General features: G+C 39.0%; 1 pseudogene; it reads left to right on the forward strand.

The window, feature by feature from the left end:
• Positions 1–3,982: 3,982 nt before the first annotated feature.
• LOC136170085 (U6 spliceosomal RNA) lies at positions 3,983–4,080 on the forward strand (annotated as a pseudogene).
• Positions 4,081–21,463: the final 17,383 nt, after the last annotated feature.

Consider the following 21,463-nt stretch of genomic DNA (forward strand, 5'->3'; position numbering starts at 1 on the left):
AAATCAAACCAATTGCCTAAGCCAAACTTTTGTGATAAACACACTTAAAGTAGGTGTGAGAAAAAAGTCAGAAGGGTTTATCCCACTTGAGATTAACAGGCAGTATAGTTTGTCTCCAACTAAAGTGTTGATGGATAAAAGACAAAATCTGGTGTGTAAATTCTGCTTTCACTATGTTGAAAGGGGATTAAAAATAGAAAGGAATTCTATTTAGGTTTAGACAGCGAAGGGTGAGATATAGAAAGGACTTTTGTAAAGGAGTGGGATTGAGATGTTTTTTCCGTACCCAAGAGTCCCAGTTATGAAGCTGCCAGAATAAGCCTCTTGCCTGCCTGCTTGTACTTCTGGTATCTTGATTAATCACATGGCTGTCCTATATCAGCAATTTTTAATCTATAAATTCACAGCTCCAGATAGTTAATGTGAGATTATCCAGACACTGTTTAAAGGGCCAGCTATCAAGGAAACAAAGGAGCCTCTTCACTGGGGGCATGTGAGTACTTTTCTAGTCCTTAGGCACTTGGTAATTTCACAAAGTAGATATGGTATATTTTTCAAGCAAATCTCTTTCAACAGATTCTCCTCCTCCCCATTTGTTCTTCTCAGTATAAATGGAGTTTACAGTCTATACTTCCATTAGGGGGCAATTATTTTAAGTAGAATCATTCTGCTACTATTTCCTGTATTAATGGTTATCTCCTGTATGCAATCTTATCTTGGACATCTTAGGTTAAAAGAAAACAAAACACAGAAGAGCATTCCCAGGACTTCAGAGACTGTAAATATAATTCAGAAAGCTTTTGAAAAAATGGAGTTTAGGAAACAGTAAGTGTAAGGAAACTTAATTAATAATTACTACTTAAAAATCTACCATGCAGAAGATAACCATAAATGTGAAAGGATTTATCTATTAGCTTCTATAATTTTAAATTGATTTTCAGAGACATATTTTCCAGATAAAATCAAAGGAAGCACTCTGCATTTTTAGCACTAAATCCTGGAAGAGTCATTCAATATTAACACTTTGCACTTATTGTTCTGTACTTTTAAAAATCTTTTTCTCATATATATATTGAAATAGTGTAGATATTATTATCATTTATAGATCAAAGAAATTGACATGTGAGAATTTAAGTGATACTCTCAAGAATGCACAATTACACCATGAAAGGCAGGATCAGGCTCTGAGTCTGTTGTTTTGTGGTTTATGATCAGTAAAAACTGTATCCTTGATTTATTATGGGCATTCTCACTTTTATAGTTCAGTATATGAAGATAAGACAAAAACATTTAATGGGTTTGTTCCAGGTCATTCTGCAAGAGAAATGAACAGCTAAGAAAAATACACAAGCGCTGACTTGAAATCCTTTGCTCAAGTCACTTGACCACAACAAATGTAAGAGTGAAGGCCAAAGAGTTATGCAGAACACATTGTCCATTACTGTTCTTAACATTTGTCCTCGATAAAAGTTTTCCATTCAAATCCATTTCTCCTTGGCAAATATTTGTCTTCTCTAGAAATATTAAAAACAAAAGAGAGAAAAGATTTCTCCTGAGTCAATAATGAAAAGGAAACAATCCATTGTGGTGGATAAAAATCAGAGGATTAAATTTTTTACAACTTAAATATAGGATTATGTTTGTCATATAGTTGTAAAATTTTTAACAGACATAAACTATTGTGTGATCAGGTAATTAAGATGTATTACAGTGACATGTTGTTAGTCTGACTTTTAAAACTTAGCTTAAATCAAAGAAACTACAAGGTCAGCAGAAGCATCCATATCCTTACTGTGTTTGGAGTGTTCTTGGTTCTGAGTGGAAGGGAAGGCCGGATGGGCCAGGGAAGGGAGGGTCAGCTCTTCCCTCAAATGCTGGTCATCAGGCTGCAGGGCCTCTCTCACCCACTGACTCACAGCTGGGAGACTCACAGCATTATCACCGCATTATTGTCACAGCCATGAACCCACTGCTCACAGCCCCCTTCTGCCTCGTCCTTGGTCCCCTGACCTTTGGTTCTGAGTCATGTTCTGGCCAAAGCACAGAGACGAGTGTTTAGGGGTGGGTGCATAAGCGGGGGTTGGTGGGAAGGGATGGAATGAACTTTTTCTGTATTGTATGTTTTCTTTAACATGTAACCAATCAGAATCCTGTCAATATAGTCAGCCAATTGATTGACCAAAAAAAAAAAAAAGAAATGATTGCCTTAGTGTCCTCAAATAATGTTGGAGAGCTAAACATGTTAATAATTTAGATTCTGTAGGGGAATTGGTCATTATTTGGGCCACCTGCACTGCTTTCCTGTATTTAGAGAATTCCTCACTGTGTAAACCGTGGTGGTAAGCAAAGATGTCTCCCATAGTGGAAGTGGAGGATGTCAGATAAACTTTCTCTGCCTTCCTTGCAGCTAGGGTAAAGGCATATGACCTATGATCCAGGCTTTTCAATCAGATATCTCTGCTGGACTTTTAACTCAAACCTGAGGATACAAGCAATAGTCTCTCTCTCTTAATCTACTGGCAGGAAAGATTACTGCAATCTACCATTTCCAGTGTAGAGGTAGCCAAAAGGCAGACTGCGTGGTCTAGCCTGATGTCCTTGGCACTGGCTGGGGTCGGGGGATGCGGGGAGGCCCCTCTTCTCACAGCTTGCATACCTCTTACCCAGTCTTAGCATGGAAAGCTCTGAATCTCTGGAAATCATTCAACCCCAGGAAAACCAGGATGCTTGGTTATTCTAGCCGACTCATTCATCAGATCAGTTCTGTGGGTGGTTTATCCCTACTGCTTGACTTCAAGCTTAGTTTTTCAAGCCTTCCTAGCAATTCTGTGAGGCACTCAATATAATTTTTAAAAATTATGGAAGTATAACCCAATATCCTTTTAATCCACTATTGATCTGCTTAAATCAGTGAGAATTGGTTTCTAACTAGTGCTACTGAGAACCTTGGCTAAAACAGACACTTTTGTGTGTAGTTTGGAAAGCCGCATTTCATGATGACCTATGAATCACATTGCTTAGATATAGCTTATATGGGCTTCCCTGGGTGGCTCAGGTGGTAAAGAATCTGCCTGTGGTGCAGGATACCCGGGCCTGATCCCTGGGTCAGGAAGATCCCCTGGAGAAGGAAATGGCAACACCCTTCAGTATTCTTGCCTAGAAAGTCCCATGGACAGAGGAGCCTGGTGGGCTACAGTCCATGGGGTCGCAAAGAGTCCGACACGACTGAGCGACTAACAACACAACAACATAGGGTTATTACAGATGCTGTTTGATGTTAACATTTTGAAAGGTGCTATAAAAGCATCTGTATGATGGTTCTTATGGGCTTCCCTGGTGGCTCAGAGGTTAAAGTGTCTGCCTGCGATGTGGGAGACCTGGGTTCGATTCCTGGGTGGGGAAGATCCCCTGGAGAAGGAAATGGCAACCCACTCCAGTATTCTTGCCTGGAGAATCCCATGGACCGAGGAACCTGGTAGACTACAGTCCACGGGGTCATAGAGAGTCGGACATGATGGTTCTTACTGTATTTTTGAAATCTTGAGATATTTCTGATGATTGAAGACTATTGTGAACCATTTTTCCTTGGTGATGAGATAAACACTGACAGAAGTAAAGTTGCTGACATAAAATATTTGAATTTCCCCACTCCATCTCATCCTATATCCCCAAATTTATGAAAGTGTAGCTCTCCAGATGAAGACTTTTTTAAGCTTGAAAAATAGAATAAAATGATTACCTAAAAAAATCTTTGCTGAATTAATCATTTCTGGAACATGTATAAAAGTTCTTCATGGTTTTTCCTGATAGTTAGACTTTCCTCTTGAAAGTTAGACTCTTGAAAAGTTGCAGTTCTCATTCAGCTTCATCTTCTGGCTATCCTCACACTTCTGCATTCTGATTTTTTCATCCTTTGGAGAGAAAAACATTGAGTGAAAATACTCCTGTTCATAAAGTAGTCATTAAAATGTTATTACAGTGCTTACTTTGGCAGTATTTACACTGAAATTGGAATGATACAGAGAAAATTAGAATGGCCCCTGTGTGAAGAAGCAAATTTGTGAAGCATTCCACATTTTTAGACTTATCACAGTGACCCTTTCAATGATCATAATTACTGTGATGTACACCTGAAACAAATATATTGTATAGCAATTATGCTTCAATTATTAAAATATTGTTACATAAATAGTACATCTTTATTAAAGAAAAATAGAAAATATCAGAAGACAGAATAGGTATCCATAATTCAGTCATTGCTAACATTTTAGGCTTTTTGGGGGGTAAGCATTCATGTCTATAGTTATAAATTTTAAAAAATTTGAAGTCAAACTATACATACTATTTCAGAACCTACTTTATTAATAGTATTATGAATTTCTTCCCAGGTAGATGCATATAGGTATAATTTTAAATGACTGCACACTTAATGGATAGAAATATCATCACATTCATTAATTAACTCTTGGACATTTTCAGTTTTGTAAATACTATTAAAATTTTATATCTAGCCTTAAACATTCATGCTAAGTTGCTTCAGTTGTGTCTGACTCTGCAACCCTATGGACTGTATCCCTTCTGTTTATTTCCCCAAAATAAATATTAGAAGTAGAATTCTACATCAGATGCTCGGCTCATTTTTGAGATTTTTCTTATATTTTGCTTCCCAGAAAAGTCATACCTTTTATGCTCCCACTAGCCACCTGTGAGACTATACAGTTCTACACTCAACAAACCTAAGAATTATTGTTTTTTTAAATTTTTATTAATTTGATGAAGACATTATCTCACTGTTATTGGTTACTAGTGAGGCTAAATATTTTAATGTATTTTTTTGGTCTTGTCCTTCTTTTTAAAATTATCTGCTCCTAAAAACATGATCTGAAAGGATACATGCACCCCAATATTCACTGTGGCACTGTTTACAATAGTCAAGACATGGAAGCAACCTAAATGTTCATCAACAGAGGAATGAATAAAGAAAATGTGGTACATATATACAATGGAATATTGCTCAGTCATTAAAAAGAATGAAATAATGCTATTTGCAGAAACATGGATGGACCTAGAGTTTGTCATGCTGAGTGAAGTAAGTCAGACAGAGAAGGAGAAATACTGTATGACATCACTTACCTGTGGAATCTAAAAAGAAATTATACAAATAAACTTACACAGACTCACAGACTTAGAGAACAGACTTAAGATTGCCAGGGGGGAAGGTTGTCGGGAAGGATGGTTAAGGACTTTGGTATGGATGTGTACACACTGCTATATTTAAAATGGGTGACCAGGAAGAACCTACTGTATAGCACGGGGAACTCTACTCAATATTATGTGACAGCCTGGATGGGAGGGGAATTTGGGGGAGAATCAGTTCAGTTCAGTCGCTCAGTTGTGTCCGACTCTTTGTGACCCCATGAATCGCAGCACGCCAGGCCTCCCTGTCCATCACCAACTCCTGGAGTTTACTCCAACTCATGTCCATTGAGTCGGTGATGCCATCCAGCCATCTCATCGTCTGTTGTCCCCTTCTCCTCCTGCCCCCAATCCCTCCCAGCATCAGGTTATTTTCCAGTGAGTCAACTCTTCACATGAGGTGGCCAAAGTATTGGAGTTTCAGCTTCAGCATCAGTCCTTCCAATGAACACCCAGGACTGATCTCCTTTAGGATGGACTGGTTGGATCTCCTTGCAGTCCAAAGGACTCTCAAGAGTCTTCTCCAACACCACAGTTCAAAAGCATCAATTTTTCGGCACTCAGCTTTCTTCACAGTCCAACTCTCACATCCATACATGACCACTGGAAAAACCATAGCCTTGACTAGACGGACCTTTGTTGGCAACATAATGTCTCTGCTTTTTAATATGCTATCTAGGTTGGTCATAACTTTCCTTCCAAGGAGTAAGCGTCTTTTAATTTCTTATTTTTTATTTTTCCCATTTATTTTTATTAGTTGGAGGCTAATTACTTTACAATATTGTAGTGGTTTTTGCCATAGTGTCTTTTAATTTCATGGCTGCAATCACCATCTCCAGTGATCTTGGAGCCCAAAAAAATAGTCTGACACTGCTTCCACTGTTTCCCCATCTATTTCCCATGAAGTGATAGGACCAGATGCCATGATCTTAGTTTTCTGAATGTTGAGCTTTAAGCTAACTTTTTCACTCTCTTCTTTCACTTTCATCAAGAGGGTTTTTAGTTCCTCTTCACTTTCTGCCATAAGGGTGGTGTCATCTGCATATTTGAGGTTATTAATATTTCCCCCGGCAATCTTGATTCCAGCTTGTGCTTCTTCCAGCCCAGCATTTCTCATGATTTACTGGAATAGATACATATAAATGTATGATTGAGGCCCTTTGCTGTCCTCCTGAAACTATCACAACATTGCTAATTGGTTATACTCCAATAAAAAATAAAAACTTAAAAAAAATGTTTGCTCCTGTCAAGGTACCTGTTTTCTTCAACATGAATGTATGAGATTAACCACTTCATTATGTCATGAAATGCAAAGAAGTAAACTCAGATTCTGAAAATTTATCACCCCCTCCAAGAAATGTCATGATATGCTTTGTCACCATCATCTACCTGTTTGATTTTCACAAATTATTTCCTCCCTGAATTAGATTTCTATTTTATTTTCACCCTTTTATTCCCATCTCAAGAAGTCCTTAGATTTTTACAATTTATTTTCTCTTATCCCATGAAGTACCATAATAATATTACACTATTTTAAATATAGGTGTTTAGGAGTTTATGCCTTGCAGAGGAAGAAATCAAGTAGGTAGTACCAAAATGTAATTAATCTAATCCATTTTCTCTGTTTATTTTTATTGAAGTATTGTTGATTTACGTTGTCATTAATTCCTGTTATACAACAAAGTGATTTAGTTGTATGTATATATATACATTCTTTTTAAAATATCCTTTTCCATTATGTTTTATCAAAGGATATATTTTTAAATTGGAAGATAGTTGCTTTACAATGTTGTGTTAGCGTCTGCTGCACAACAATGTGAATCAGCTTTAAGTATACATATATCCCCTCCATCAAGCCTCTCTCCCACCCATCCCTCCATTTTCTCTTTAGGTTAAAAATATTGTTTCCCTTTCAAAAAGAAAGAACTTGTATCCTGTCTTCTGAGGGGCATATAAACTACTAAGTAAAATATTTACAATGCTGGCCTTTGTCACAAGGTGGGAATTAAAGAGAGGTGTAATCAGTATCTTTGCAGCAGAATTTGCTGTTTCCCAATTACTTCACTGTTTTTTTTGCTGACCCTCATGTCCACTGTTGCCTCAAAATCTATCATCACCCACTTCTAAAGCCTACCTGGTGGGCGTTGCTGGAGGCTGTTGATATCTGTCACATCAGATAGAGGAGAGTGGGCGAGAAACTCCGCAGGGGATCTTGGTTGGCTTCTATATTTTAGTGCTATTTTTAACTCTCTGCAGTCAATGCTGGTGGCTTTAGACATTTGCTTCATCCCAGTGCAGTCACTCACCATTTCTTTGGCTTAGTCCTCTCACACCTTAGCGCCTTCTCCCAAACTACACCCTGTGCTTACAGTGACCATATGCTGTCTTTTACTGAAGAGTCCCAATTTCAAATATTCTGTCATATTGCCAAATCAGATGTCCGACCATATGCTTCATTTTCTCTGGGGAAATATATTCACCTATCCATCAGTTTCCTAAAAGCTCTGCTCATCAAGATTTCTTTTTTTTCTCTTTCCTATTTATTTTTTAAGTTATAAAAGTGTGATAACACATTTACAAAAGACTAGGAAAATACAGAACAAAGTTACATATACTTGGTTTTGCTAGACAGTTTATGGAAAATGTTAATAATCCAAAATGCTGCTCAGATGTCTTCTCCTATGGGGAGCATTCCTTCAGAGCCCTCCTTCCTTAGATGTCACTCATATGTGCTCTCAGAGCTCTCTATTCATCCTCCCAAACCTCAGATTTCCCTTGCCCACTCACTGGAATCACCTTCCTTAGTATACTTAGGAAAAGGAAGGGTAAGAGAAATTGCACCACATCCATTATGGATTCACCCATCTGCACTCTGTTGCTCAGAAAGGCATTCTCTGTCCAGTCAGAAAACACTCTTCATTTTTCTGCTGCTAATGGTTTGTTTGAATTGTAGATTATAGTTCACAACCTCCTTTCCTCTCCTGATAGCCTGTGAATCTGAGTATCTCCCAGCAACACGTTTTCCCACTTTGCATATTTCAGCCTAGAATCAGTTCAGTCGCTCAGTCATGTTCAAACCTTTGCGACCCCATGGACTGCAGCACACCTGGCTTCTCTGTCCATCACCAACTCCCAGAGCTTGCTCAAACTCATGTCCACCAAGTCGGTGGTGCCATCCAACCATCTTATCCTCTGTTGTCCCCTTCTCCTCCTACCTTCAATCTTTCCCAGCATCAGGGTCTTTTCCACTGAGTCAGTTCTTTGCATCAAGTATTCTTTGCATCAAGTATTAGAGTTTCAGCTTCAGCATCAGTTCTTCCAATGAATATTCAGGACTGATTTCCTTTAGGGTTGACTGGTTGGATCTCCTTGCAGTCCAAGGGATTCTCGAGTCTTTTCCAACACCACAATTCAAAACCATCAATTCTTTGACACTCAGTTTTCTTTATAGTCCAACTCTTACATCCATACATGACTACTGGAAAAACCATAGCTTCGACTAGACAGACCTGTGTCGGCAAAGTAATGTTTCTGCTTTTTAATATGCTGTTTAGGTTGGTCATAGCTTTTCTCCCAAGGAGCAAGCGTCTTTTAATTTCATGGCTGCAGTCACCATCTGCAGTGATTTTGGAGCCCCTGAAAGTAAAGTCTGTCACTATTTCCATTGTTTCCCCATCTATTTGCCATGAAGTGATGGGACCAGATGCCATGATGGGACCAGTCTAGAATAATACCATGGAAAAGGCATGGGGGTTCCAGGTGTACTTTCTATTCTAAGTCCAGCTGCATAGTCTGGTATCTAGAAAGAGCTTGGAATTCTAAGGATTTAGTAGACAATCATCAAATCAGGCACACAAACACACATTGATCTGCCAAGGACAAATGTCAGTTTCCAGAGTGGTACCAACAAGAAGGAAAAGAAACATTTTCTTAATTTTCCTACATAACACGACTCTCACACACAATGAACTTAGAATTTACATTATAATGCAGAACAGTCTTAACTCTTTTATTCATCTCTTTCCCTCTCCTGCTTTTTTAAAAAATTGAACTACAGTTGATTTACAATGTTGTGTTAGTTTCAGGTGTACAACAAAGTCTTATATATATATATGTGTGTATACATATATACTTTTTAGTATTCTTTTCCATTATAGGCTATTACAAGATTTGAATATAGTTCCCAGTGCTATACAGTATATTCTTATTTATCTATTGTATATATAGTACTATGTGTTAATCTCATACTCCTAATTTATCTCTCCATCCCTTTCCTTTTGGTGACCATAAGTTTGTTTTCTGTCTGTAAATCTGTCTCGGTTTTGCAAATAAGTTCATTTGTATTACTTTTTAGATTCCACATATATGTAATATATTTGTTTTTCACTGTCTGACTTCTTATTTCATTTAATATGCTAATTTCTAGGTCCATCTATGTTGCTGCACATGGCAGTATTTCATCATTTTTATGGCTGAATAGTATTCATATGCATGTGTGAGTGCTTAGTTGCTTCGCTCGTGTCCGATTCTGTGCAACCCTGTGGACTGTAGCCCTCCAGGCTCCTCAGTCCATGGGGATTCTCCAGGCAAGAATACTGGAATGGGTTGCCATACTCTCCTCCAGGGGATCTTCCAGAACCAAGGATAGAACCCACACCTCTTTGGTCTCCTGCATTGGCAGGCAGGCTCTTTACCATCAGTGCCACCTGGGAAGCACACAACAATGTACGTAAATTTCAAAATAATTGTGCTGAAAGCAAGAAGCCAGACAAGAAAAGAGTGTATGATTTTATTTAAAAAAAAATTCTAGAAAATACAAGCTATATTTGTATTTTACAAACAGAATTTGTGAATTACAAACATAATCCTGTATGATGATGTTGTTCAGTTGCTAAGTCATGTCCAACTCTTTGGGACACCATGGACTGCAGCATGCCAGGCTCCCTTGTCCTTCACTATCTCCTGGAGTTTGCTCAGATTCATGTCCCTTGAGTCGGTAATGCTATTCAACCATCTCATCCTCTGTCCGCCCTTCTCCTTTTATCTTTGATTTTTCCCAGTTATCAGGTTTTTTTCCCGAAAAGTCAGCTCTTCACATCAGGTGGCCATAGTATTGGAGTTTCAGCTCCAGCATCCTTCCTTCCAATGAATATTCAGGGTGGATTTCCTTTAGGATTGACTGGTTTGATCTCCTTTCTGTCCAGTTGACTCTCGAGAATCTTTTTCAACACCACTGTTCAAAAGCATCAGTTCTTCGGAGCCCAACCTTCTTTAGGGTCCAACTCTCACGTCCGTATGTGACTACTGGAAAAACCATAGCTTTGACTATACAGACCTTTGTCAGCAAAGTGATGTCTCTGCTTTTTAATGTACCATCTAGGTTTGTCATAGCTTTCCTTCCAAGGAGCAAGCATCTTTTAATTTCTTGGCTGCAGTCACCATCCACAGTGATTTTGGAGCCCAACAAAATAAAATCTGTCACTCCTTCTACTTTTACCCATCTATTTGCCATGAAGTGATGGGACCGAATGCCATGATCTTGGTTTTTGAATGTTGAGTTTCAAGCCAGTCTTTTCACTCTCCTCTTTTACCCCTCAAGAGGTTCTTTAGTTCCTCTTCAATTTCTGCTTCTGGAATGGTATCCTTTGCATATCTGAGGTTGTTAATATTTCTCCTGGCAATATTGATTCCAGCTTGTGATTTATCCAGCCTGGCATTTTGCATGATGTCCTCCACATATAAGTTAAATAAACAGGGTGAGAGTATACAGCCTTGATGTACTCCTTTCCCAATTTTGAACCAGTCAGTTGTTCTAGTGTTGCTTCTTTTCCTGCATACAAGTTTCTCAGGGAAGATGGGGTGTTATTAACATCTTTTTAAGGATCTATTTCACTGTGATTCACACAATGAAGGGCTTTAGCAGTGTAGTGAATAAAGCAGTAGTAGATGTTTTTCTGGAATTCCCTTGCTTTCTCTATGATCCAACAAATGTTGGCAAACTGATTTCTGGTTCCTCTGCCTTTTCTAAACCCAGCTTGTTCATCTGGAAGTTATTGGTTCACGTACTGCTGAAGCCTAACTTGACGAATTTTGAGCATAACTTTTACTAGCATGTGAAATAAGCTCAATTGCCTGATAGTTTGAACACTATTTGGCACTGCCCTTCTTTGGGATTGGAGTGAAAACTGACCTTTAACAGTCGTGTGGCCACTGTTGAATTTTCCAAATTTACTGACATATTGAGTCAGAAAGTAAATTAGAGGTTACCTAGGACAGAAAGCAAATTAGAGGTTGCCTAGGTCAGAAGCAGACAGGTAGAGATAAGAGGGAGGGATTAAAAAGAGACATGAGAAAACTTGGGGTGATGAATGTTCACTATTTTGATCATGGTAATATTTTCACAGATAATTTCATAAATACATATGTCAAAAGGTATCAAATTGTACACTTAAATATGTACAATTCATTCTGTGTCATTTCGATCTCAAAAAAGCTATTAAATTTTGGAGGAAAAAGAGTGAACGGAGGCTGTCTCCATGCCCTAACAATGGCCTAAACATCTTTCTTACCCTGTAATTGAAGAGCAAGGCATGGGGCTTTCAATTCAAGTGGCCAGGCTTGGACCAGGTACCTGGTCAAGGCTTCTGATGATGCCCTGGATCTCTTTAGAGGAACTGTTTTTTGGGGGCCAGCTGAGATTCTCACTGTGACTTTAAGTGGTGCTGGCTCTTACTCCTCCTTACTAACCTCTCCTTTGCTACTTTAAAGCAAAGATAAGAATGGATGCGTTGAGACTTCTGGTTCTCTGCAGATGAGAGGAAGATGATTAATTGATTACACTGAATAGAGTCTGTGTTCTTTAAGAATGAAAAATTTTTTGCTTTTTATTAATATTTATTTTTAGTTGGAGGATAATTTCTTTGTGTTGGTTTCTGCCATACTACAACATGAGTCGGCCGTAAGTATAAATATGTCCCCTCCCTCTTGAACCTCCTTCCCACCCCCCACCCCATCCTACCCCTCTAGGTTGTCAGAGAGCACCAGGTTGAGCTACCTGTGTTATCCAACAAATTCCCATCAGCTATCTATTTTATATGTGGTAATGTACATGTTTCAATGCTACTCTCTCAATTCGTCCCACCCTCTTCTTCCCCCTCTGTATTCACAAGTCTGTTCTTTAAGCCTACATCTCTATTCCTGCCCTGCAAATAGGTTCATTAGTACCATTTTTCTAGATTCTATATATGTTAATACACAGTATTTGTTTTTCCCTTTCTAAGTTACTTCACTCTGTACAACAGGCTCTAGTTTCATCTACCTCATTAAAACTGACTCAAATCCATTCCTTTTTATGACTGAGTAACATTCTATTGTATATATGTACCACAACTTCTTTATTCATTCATCTGTTGATGGACTTCTAGGTTGCTTTCATATTCTAGCTATTGTAAATAGTGCTTCAGTGAACATTGGGGTAAATGTGTCTTTTGGGATTATGGTTTTCTCAGGGTATATGCCTAGTAGTGGGATCATTGGGTTATATGGTAGTTTTATTCCTAGTTTTTAAATCTCCATACTGTTGTCCATAGTGGCTATATCAGTTTACATTCCCACCAACAGTGCAAGAGGGTTCCCTTTTCTCCACAGTCTCTCCAGCTGTTATTGTCTGTAGATTTTTTCTTGATGGCCGTTCTGACTGCTGTGAGGCGATGTCTCATTGTAGTTTTAATTTGTGTTTCTCTAATAATGAGCAATGCTGAGCATAAGATTGAATTTTTTTTAATTTTAAAAACATTTTATTCAAAGACCCAAATTTATTTTAATATTTTGGCCACACTGCCTGTCACGTAGGATTTTAGTTGCCCTAGCAAGGATTGAATCTGCACCCCTTGCATTGGAAATGCAGAGTCTTTTATTTTTATTTGTTTAATAAGCATTTAGTGAGCACCTACTAAATGCAAGATGTTGTGGACATATTCACTGAGCAAGCTCCTCACATCTTGAATGTGGGCCTCATGATTCTCTGTGAAGCGTACAATGTGGTGGAAGTAATAGTGAGTGCCAGGCTGTAGCCTTCACCTTACAGGACTTTGCTTGCCTCTACTTTCAGTCTTACGTAACCTGCATAGTCCATGGGCTAAGCCCAGGCTAGTCTGTGAGAGGGGGAGACACTAGTCTAGGCTAGTCTGCTAGCGGATGCGGGCTCAACTGCCCCCATTCCCTAAACTGACAGCTTTTTTAAGTGCCTGAAGTAGGACCTCTGAGCTGCTGGGCTCTTGACATCAGACACATATATGAGTCAAACTGAACCAGAAGAGTTAAACATGTAAACCCAGCCCAGACTTCTGACCCATAAAACCATGAGTTCAAGAATTGTTTTAAGTCTCACACACACACACGCATACACACAAACACACACACACTTCCTATTCTGATTACTCGTGCCTGAGTGTCTTAGTCAAGTTATTTAACCTGACTGTGCCTCCATTTCCTGATTTTAAGAATGATTGTAAAACATACCTGCCACATAGGATTATGGTTATAATTGGATGAGATGGTACTTGTAAAGTGCCTTACACAGTGCTGGGCACATAGTATGTATTCAGAATTGGGTGGCAGTGTTTTTTTTGGGGTTGGGGGGGGAATGATTTTTCAAGTCAGGACCCGTATCTTACTCATCTCTGTTTCTCCAACACCTGGCACAGGCTTTTCTTCATAAGAGGAATTCAGTTAAAATTGTGACTATTTGGGGAACTGTAGTAAGTTCAGTGAATGTTCTGAGGGTGCTAAGTCGCTTCTGTTGTGTCCGACTCTTTGCGACTCCACGTGAGCCCACCAGGCTCCCCAGGGATTGAACCTGTGCCTCTGCACCTCTTGCATTGTCAGGCAGACTCTTTGCCACTAGCGCCACCTGGGAAACCCATTAAGATAGCACCCTAAAAAAAAAAAAAGATAGTACCCTTTAGTTACTTGGGGCTTCCCTTGTGGTTCAGCTGGTAAAGAATCCACCTGTAATGTGGGAGACCTGGGTTCCATCTCTGGGTTGGGAAGATCCCCTGGAGAAGGGAAAGGCTACCTGCTCCAATATTCTGACCTGGAGAATTCCATGGACTGTACAGCCCATGGGGTTGCAAAGAGTTGGACACGACTGAGTGACTTTGACTTCACTTCACTTCACGATAGTTACCTAGGGCTTCCCTGTAGCTCAGTTGGTAAAGAATCCACCTACAATGCAGGAGACCCCAGTTTGATTCCTGGGTCAGGAAGATCCCCGGGAGAAGAAAATGGTAACCCACTCTAGTATTCTTGCCTGGAGAATCCCATGAACAGAGGAGCCTGGAAGGCTACAGTCCATGGGTTTGCAATGAAGGAGGAAACAGAACAGGCTCTATCTTGAAAGCAGGACTCCATCGTGGGCCAGACTGTGGACTTTGAGCTATATGCCCAGTATGACATACTAACTGGAAAACCCGGCCCCAGAAAGAAGAGCCCCAGGGCTCTCCATCACCTAAAAAAATACCCTAATTATCTGTGTAACTGAATAGGATCATACATTCTGTTATGCTTATTGGGGTATGACCACAAGCCTATTGATAATTGTCCACTGTTAACTACCTAGGCTTAAGGCATATGAATCACGGGTTAGCTTTGATTGTATTTTTCTGTTTCCTTTGTTCAGACTAGTTTCAGGGAATTTGGGGAGGTGGGTTTAGGCACGTAAGCTTAGGCTATCTAAGGTTTTCACAAAAACTGGTCAGGGTCCTTGGCTAAGAGGAGACTCTACCTTGGGCGCGCTGGTGTAATAAACTGCACTCCACTATCTGCATTGTCCTCCTGAGGGAGTTTGTTTCCTGGAACGCATGGTTACAACAGCAAGAGTTGGACTTAGCAACTAAATTACTGGTGGTTAAGAATCTTTCCTGCAATGCAGGGGATGTAGGTTCCCAGATCTCTGGTCTGGGATCCTTAGATCTCTGGTTTAAGATCCCACATGCTGTGGGGCTACCAAGGCTGTCTCTGCAACTAAGAGCTGATACAGCCAAAGAAAATAAATAAATCAATAAATAAATGCAGACAAACAAAAAAACCCCCAATTTTTTATCTTCATTTCATTGAAACGCAGGACTGATACTGAATTGCTCACTTCTTATCTTCTTGACCTATCAGTGGCATTCAATACCAGCTGATCATTCCTCTCACCTTGAAACATTATCTTCATTTGGCTCTATGTACACCACACTCGGTGATGGACAGGGAAGCCTGGTGTGCTGCAGTTCATGGGGTCACAAAGAGTTGGACACGACTGAGCAACTGAACTGAACAACACACTTAATCTGATTTCTCTTCTACTTCTCTAGCCATCTGCAGTTTTCTTTTGAGAGTTCATCCTTATCTTTTCAGCCTTTAAATATTGAACTGCTCTAGGGATCGGTCCTTGGTTCTTTTCTCTTCTCTATTTCTATTCCCTCTCTTGGTGATTTAATTAAGTCTATGGCTTTAAATATTGTCCCTATATACTGGCAATCCCAAATTTATATCTCTGCTTCTCTCCTGAACTCCAGTCTCATAAATCCAACTTTGTATGTCTAAGTGCCTCTTTGGCATCTGTATTTGGTTATTTAACAGGCACCTGGAACTTAATGCATCCAAAATTTAAGTCCTGATTCTGTCCACTCTTATGTACTCCTAAATTTTCCCCTGTCTCAGAATATAATGACTCCATCTTTCTAGTCCCCTTTTCTGTTAGAAGAACCTAAAATGCAATTCTCCTGGTGTATTTTTCCAATGCTCTGCTTCATATTACACATAGCGGCCAGGGGTAAAGAGGAAGAGATGAGTTGTGACAGTACAACAGTTCTCAGAAGTTGCCAATCAACAGTTTGAGCCCATTCATGATCCCCTGCCTCTGCAGCAAAATTCTCCAGTCCTAATTTGCTTTTCTTTCTGGTCATTCTAGGTGATAGGACAGATACTATGATAAACTGATTAGCCTTAAGGTGCTATTTGTCAACAAAGTTTCTGTCCTTAAAAATCTTCCCTTTATTAGTGGGTTTCCCTGCTGGTATCTTAGGTTGTAGTTCAGTCACCAAATCATGTCCAGCTCTTTCTGACCCTATGGACTGCAGCACATCAGACTTCCCTGTCCCTCACCATCTCCCGGATTTTGCACAAGTTCATGTCCATTAAATTGGTGATGACATCCAACCATCTCATTCTCTGTCACCATCTTTTCTGTCTTCAATCTTTCCCAGTGTCAGGGTCTTTTCGAATGAGTTCGCTGTTTGCATTAAGTCATCAAAGTATTAGAGCTTCAGTTTCAGCATCAGTCCTTCCAATGAGTATTCAGGTATCTTATAAGGAACCACTTTTCCTTGCTGAATTATTTCAGGATAATATGTACATATTAACAGAAACCTTCAGTGTCTTAAATTCAAAGCAATAATGTTAGCCACTGTAACATGACCAGTGGAGAATATATTATTAGGCAAGATAGTCTTTCGGTGTCAGTCAAAGAATATTGTACTTGGCCATCTACTTACATTTCTCATAGATGAATTCTCCCTCTCCATAGGAGGTAAGTCTGACTCAAAAGTATCACTTTTACATTTTTCTATCTTCTTTTCTTCTTAAGAGTCTTATATGCAAGGAGCCTAATTCTTTTTCCAGAAGAGTATTCCTGAATGAAACATAGTCTCTTCCCTTTTTTGTAGATTTATCTACGGTCTGGAAGATCACTCAAAATAGGAGTTTATCTGCATGGATTGGCTCACATTGTGTAAAGTTTAAAGGTTATTTTCCATCCATTAGATTTCTTATCTAATCCATTTATAATTAGATAATTAGATAATTTCTTATCTAATTCCATTCCTATGCTAATTCTAATACTATTCTTATCTATGCATTCCTCTATTTAAAAGAAACCTTGATTTATAGAATCTGGACTATTTTTTCTTCTCTTAATTCTTTCACCTTTGTTTTGTATAAAACTTTAAAATTTTCAAGGAGTTTTCATATTTATTATATTGCTTAATTCTTATAATAACCCTGTAAAGTATTATTAACCTTCCTTTAACAGACAAGGCAGCAACTCATAGAGAAACTATTCCTTAAGAAAATCACATAGGGAATTGCATATCAAATCCACGATTCAAGTCCAGATCTTTCTTTTTTTAAATTATAGTTGATGTACAATATCATATAAGTTATAGGTGTGCATGCGTGCATTCTCGGTTGCTTCAGTCATGTCCAACTCTTTGTAAGCTTAAGGACTGTAGCCCACCAGGCCCCTCTGTCCTTGGGATTCTCCAGGCAAGAATATTGGAGTGGGTTTCTTTTCCCTTTTCCAAAGTTATAGGTGTAAAATATAGTGATTTACAATTTCTAAAGGTTCTCCTCTGTTCATAGTTATTATAAAATATTGGCTATATTCTCTGCATTGTATATTATACACCCAGATCTTATTCCAACTTGCACATTTAAAAAAATAGAGATGCTCTTTTATTTGGCCCAAACTGAGTCATTCAAATTTTCCCTTCTGGGAAATTGGGAATGGATCACAGAGACTCTGAGAAGTTACTGGGGACTAGTACTTTGATCAAGGGTGGTTTTCTTCCCTCTGTGCATCTTTTTTATTTTTTTTAAAACTTTTTGTATTGGGGTATCGCCGATCCTATGTTCATACTCTGATGTTTACCTCTTGGAGGCTTCAGACTGACTCACCAGGGTGGAGAGAAAGAGAAAAGAAATAGACAATGAAAACTAGTAATGAAGGAAAGATTAATCTTGGTTCTTAACTTTCTTCTTCCTGGTTCCACATACTTGTCTGGCCCAGATCCACTTTGTACCCATTCTTGAATCTGTGAAAAATTCTTCTTAAACAAATTCTACTTTAAACTTTATCAGTGGATTTTTGCTCTTGCTACCAAATGATATCTAAAACATGTTATTCTTGGGAGTTCCCTGGTGGTCTAGTGGTTAGGATTTGGCACTTTCACAACTGAGGCCTGGGTTCAATTCCTTGTCAGGGAATTGAGATCCTGTAAGCCACGTGGTGTGGCCAAAAAAACCCAAAAGACAAAAACTAAAAGAAACAAAATAACCTAAATCTTAAAAAAGAAAATAAAATAATGTTCTTCTTTCCACGCATTTCCCCCCTCCTTATCTCCATGTCTTTGCTCACCCATGCTTTCTGCAGGGAAAACTTTCTTATTCTAGTCTCTGTCTTTCAAAATTCTGCCATCTTCAAGTTCAAAATACCACATCTCCACATCTTCCTTAATAACTTCTTTGTTCATTCCTGGAATGAACAATCACTCCGTATAACTATAGATGCAGTTTATATCAACAATATAACACTCATCACAGACTGCTTTATAGAATTACATGTGTGTATGTCTCATCTGGGCTACTGTTGAGGAAACCTCTTGAGGGCAGAAAGCATAATATGTTAATTTCTGTGTCCCCCGCCACTGAGCCAACACAAGGCAGTTGTTCTAGTAGTTGTAAGAGAATATACAATGGATGACTATGCAAAGACCTTGACCCACCCAGTTCTAAAAGGGACTGAGGCCTTAAGGCACATCTGCATGTCAAAAGTGGAGCCATCTGTAATACACACGTAACTATTCTTACAAAGTCAATACTAATGGATTTTCTTATTGGCTTATATTGTTTGGAGTGAGATAATAAAATTACTGAAGTAATAGCTATTTAAACTGCTGGTGCCTCTAGGACAGAACAGAGGTGAGATGAGTCAAAACCCTTAATAGCTTCCTAGATGCAAAGAGAAAAGTTTTAGCCCAGAATTTCCTAAACTGCATTCAGTTCTGAAATAAGAAACAATAGCTATTTATTACAGAACTCATGGTTGTATAGTGAAAATATTGATGTTTACAGTAATATTGACTTCTGAATTTATTTAGTATTTGTTTCTTCTGCGCACACAAATAATATATATATATATATTTTTTTTTTTACAAATAATATTATCTCCAAAAGTGGCTGTCAATTATAGTTAAGAAGATAATATTTTTATCTATCATGACATATATACATTTGGAAAACTATTTTATAAAGATCTAAATTTTTAGTAAAATGCTTTTTTAAACATTATATAGCTAATATTGTCTAAACTCTTTCATAAGATGGTTTATACTGTGAGAGTCACACCCTCAACACTCTTTTCTCTCCTTTGGAGCTTGCAGAGCTCCAAGCCTGCTGTAATACAACTCCCTACCTACTCAGTGCACTAATCAGTTAGAGAAAAAAGAAATCATCATGCTGACTGGACTCACTTTAGAATTATGGCCTCAAGTTTCAAGTGGGTTCTCAGCATTATCCAGCCATTCTTTATATTTCTCTAGTCATTTGTCTCTCCCACTCTTCCAGGTGATGCCATTCCCCTCAAGCATCTTCCTCCTTTCTCCCTCTCAGCAGATGACCTTGCTTTTTATTTCTGAGTGAAAACCATCAGTCACAAGAGAATTTTACAGTCTCTCACCACTAATTCCACCCACCTACTTGCATTTCACCTTCCCTCCTGTTATGAAGGCTGAGCTATTCTTGTTTCTGTCTGAATCCAAACTTTCCTCCTGTGCTTTGGATCCTAGCTCCTTTTGCTCATTCAAGAATTTTGCTCTTAAAATGATCCCATCTGTTTCCTGTATCACCCTCCCCTCAGCACTTCATGGGGATTATTAACACTAATGGGGTGACCCAAGGACCAAAGAGCAGATAAAACCAAGGAGGGTCTTGGAATGCAGGAACAGAAAAACCAGACCTTTATTGTCCTTCCCTCCCCCATGTTGTAACTATTAATGGAACAGTATAACTTGTCTCTCCTCCTACCCCATAGGGAGAAGGTATTTGCCCTACTCTTCCCCCACCCAGTATACATGCCTCATCCAGCTAGCAAATGACCCGCAAGGCCCCCTATCCCACTCCTTGTACCCTGGGTATAAAAGTGGACTAAGGACACCTGTTCAACATCGGTTCTCCCTTGAGTTGACCCGTTGTTCTAACAGCGTCTCCCACTCTAATAAACTTTATTTCCCTATCATTCTGTCTCATGTCTGGAAATTTTTTTCCAAGTCACACCCAGACCATGACAAACAACATACAAATACATTTAATATCTCAGTTAATAAAAGAAGCCCTCTGAATCTCACAATCTTCTTTAGCCACTGCCCCATTTCTCTACTCCACTTTACAGAAAAACTCAAAGGAATTTTTTATATGTGCTCTCTCATATCATTAACTCTCATTCTATCTTGAATTTACTCCAATTACATTTTTTCCCTCACCATTTCACTGGTAATACTCTCATCAAATATAACTTTGCTCTCCATATCACTAAACAGAATGATAAATTCTTCATCGTGCTTCACCTTTTAGTAGTATTCAATGGAGTACATTGGATAAAGGAAATCATAATGGAAATCAGTCCTGAATATTCATTGGAAGGACTGATAGTGAAGCTGAAACTCCAAAACTTTGGTCATCTGATGCAAAGAACTGACTCATTGGAAAAGACCCTGATTCTGGGAAAGATTGAAGGCAGGAGAAGAGGACGACAGAGGATGAGATTGTTGGATGGCACCACCGACTCAAAGGACATGAGTTTGAGCAAGCTCCGGGAGTTGGTGATGGACAGGGAATCCTGGAGTGCTGCAGTCCATGGGGTCGCAAAGAGTTGGACATGACTGAGTGCCTGAACTGAACTGCATGGAATATATCTTTTTGGGATTTTGGAACACATTCTACATTGACTTCCAAGAAATTTCTCTCTCCTGGTTTTCCCCCATCTCTGACTCCTTCTTTGCAGTCTACTTTATTTGTTCCTCCTCATTATTTTGACAATAAATGTCAAAGTTGGAGTTCCCCCAAGGCTTATTTCTCCTCTATCCTCATTCTCTAAGAGATCTCACTAGTTTTGTGGCTTTGCAAACTCTATATATGACTTAGCCTCTTTCTTTTACTTCCTCTTCCTACCCAAAGCCATTAGGTAAGGCAGAGTGAGGCTGGCATTAAGTATGAGACGAGAAGAATCACAAGAGCTCAGAGAAGGGTTTCGGGACCATCTGGGAAAGAAGAGTGCCTGTATAAGAGGACTGCCTAGAATGGATAGTCCTAGCCTGATCCAAGTGAGGAAGACTGGCCATGCATGAGGAGGCAAAGCCTCAGTAGTATGAGGAGTATTGTAGGAGTATTGTAGGAGCAGACAGGTATGAGTGTCAGAACCTCAGTGGGTGAGGAGGAAATCTATGCA

The sequence above is a fragment of the Muntiacus reevesi genome, chromosome 5 (genome assembly GCF_963930625.1).
Source record: "Muntiacus reevesi chromosome 5, mMunRee1.1, whole genome shotgun sequence".
Taxonomy (NCBI): Eukaryota; Metazoa; Chordata; class Mammalia; order Artiodactyla; family Cervidae; genus Muntiacus; species Muntiacus reevesi.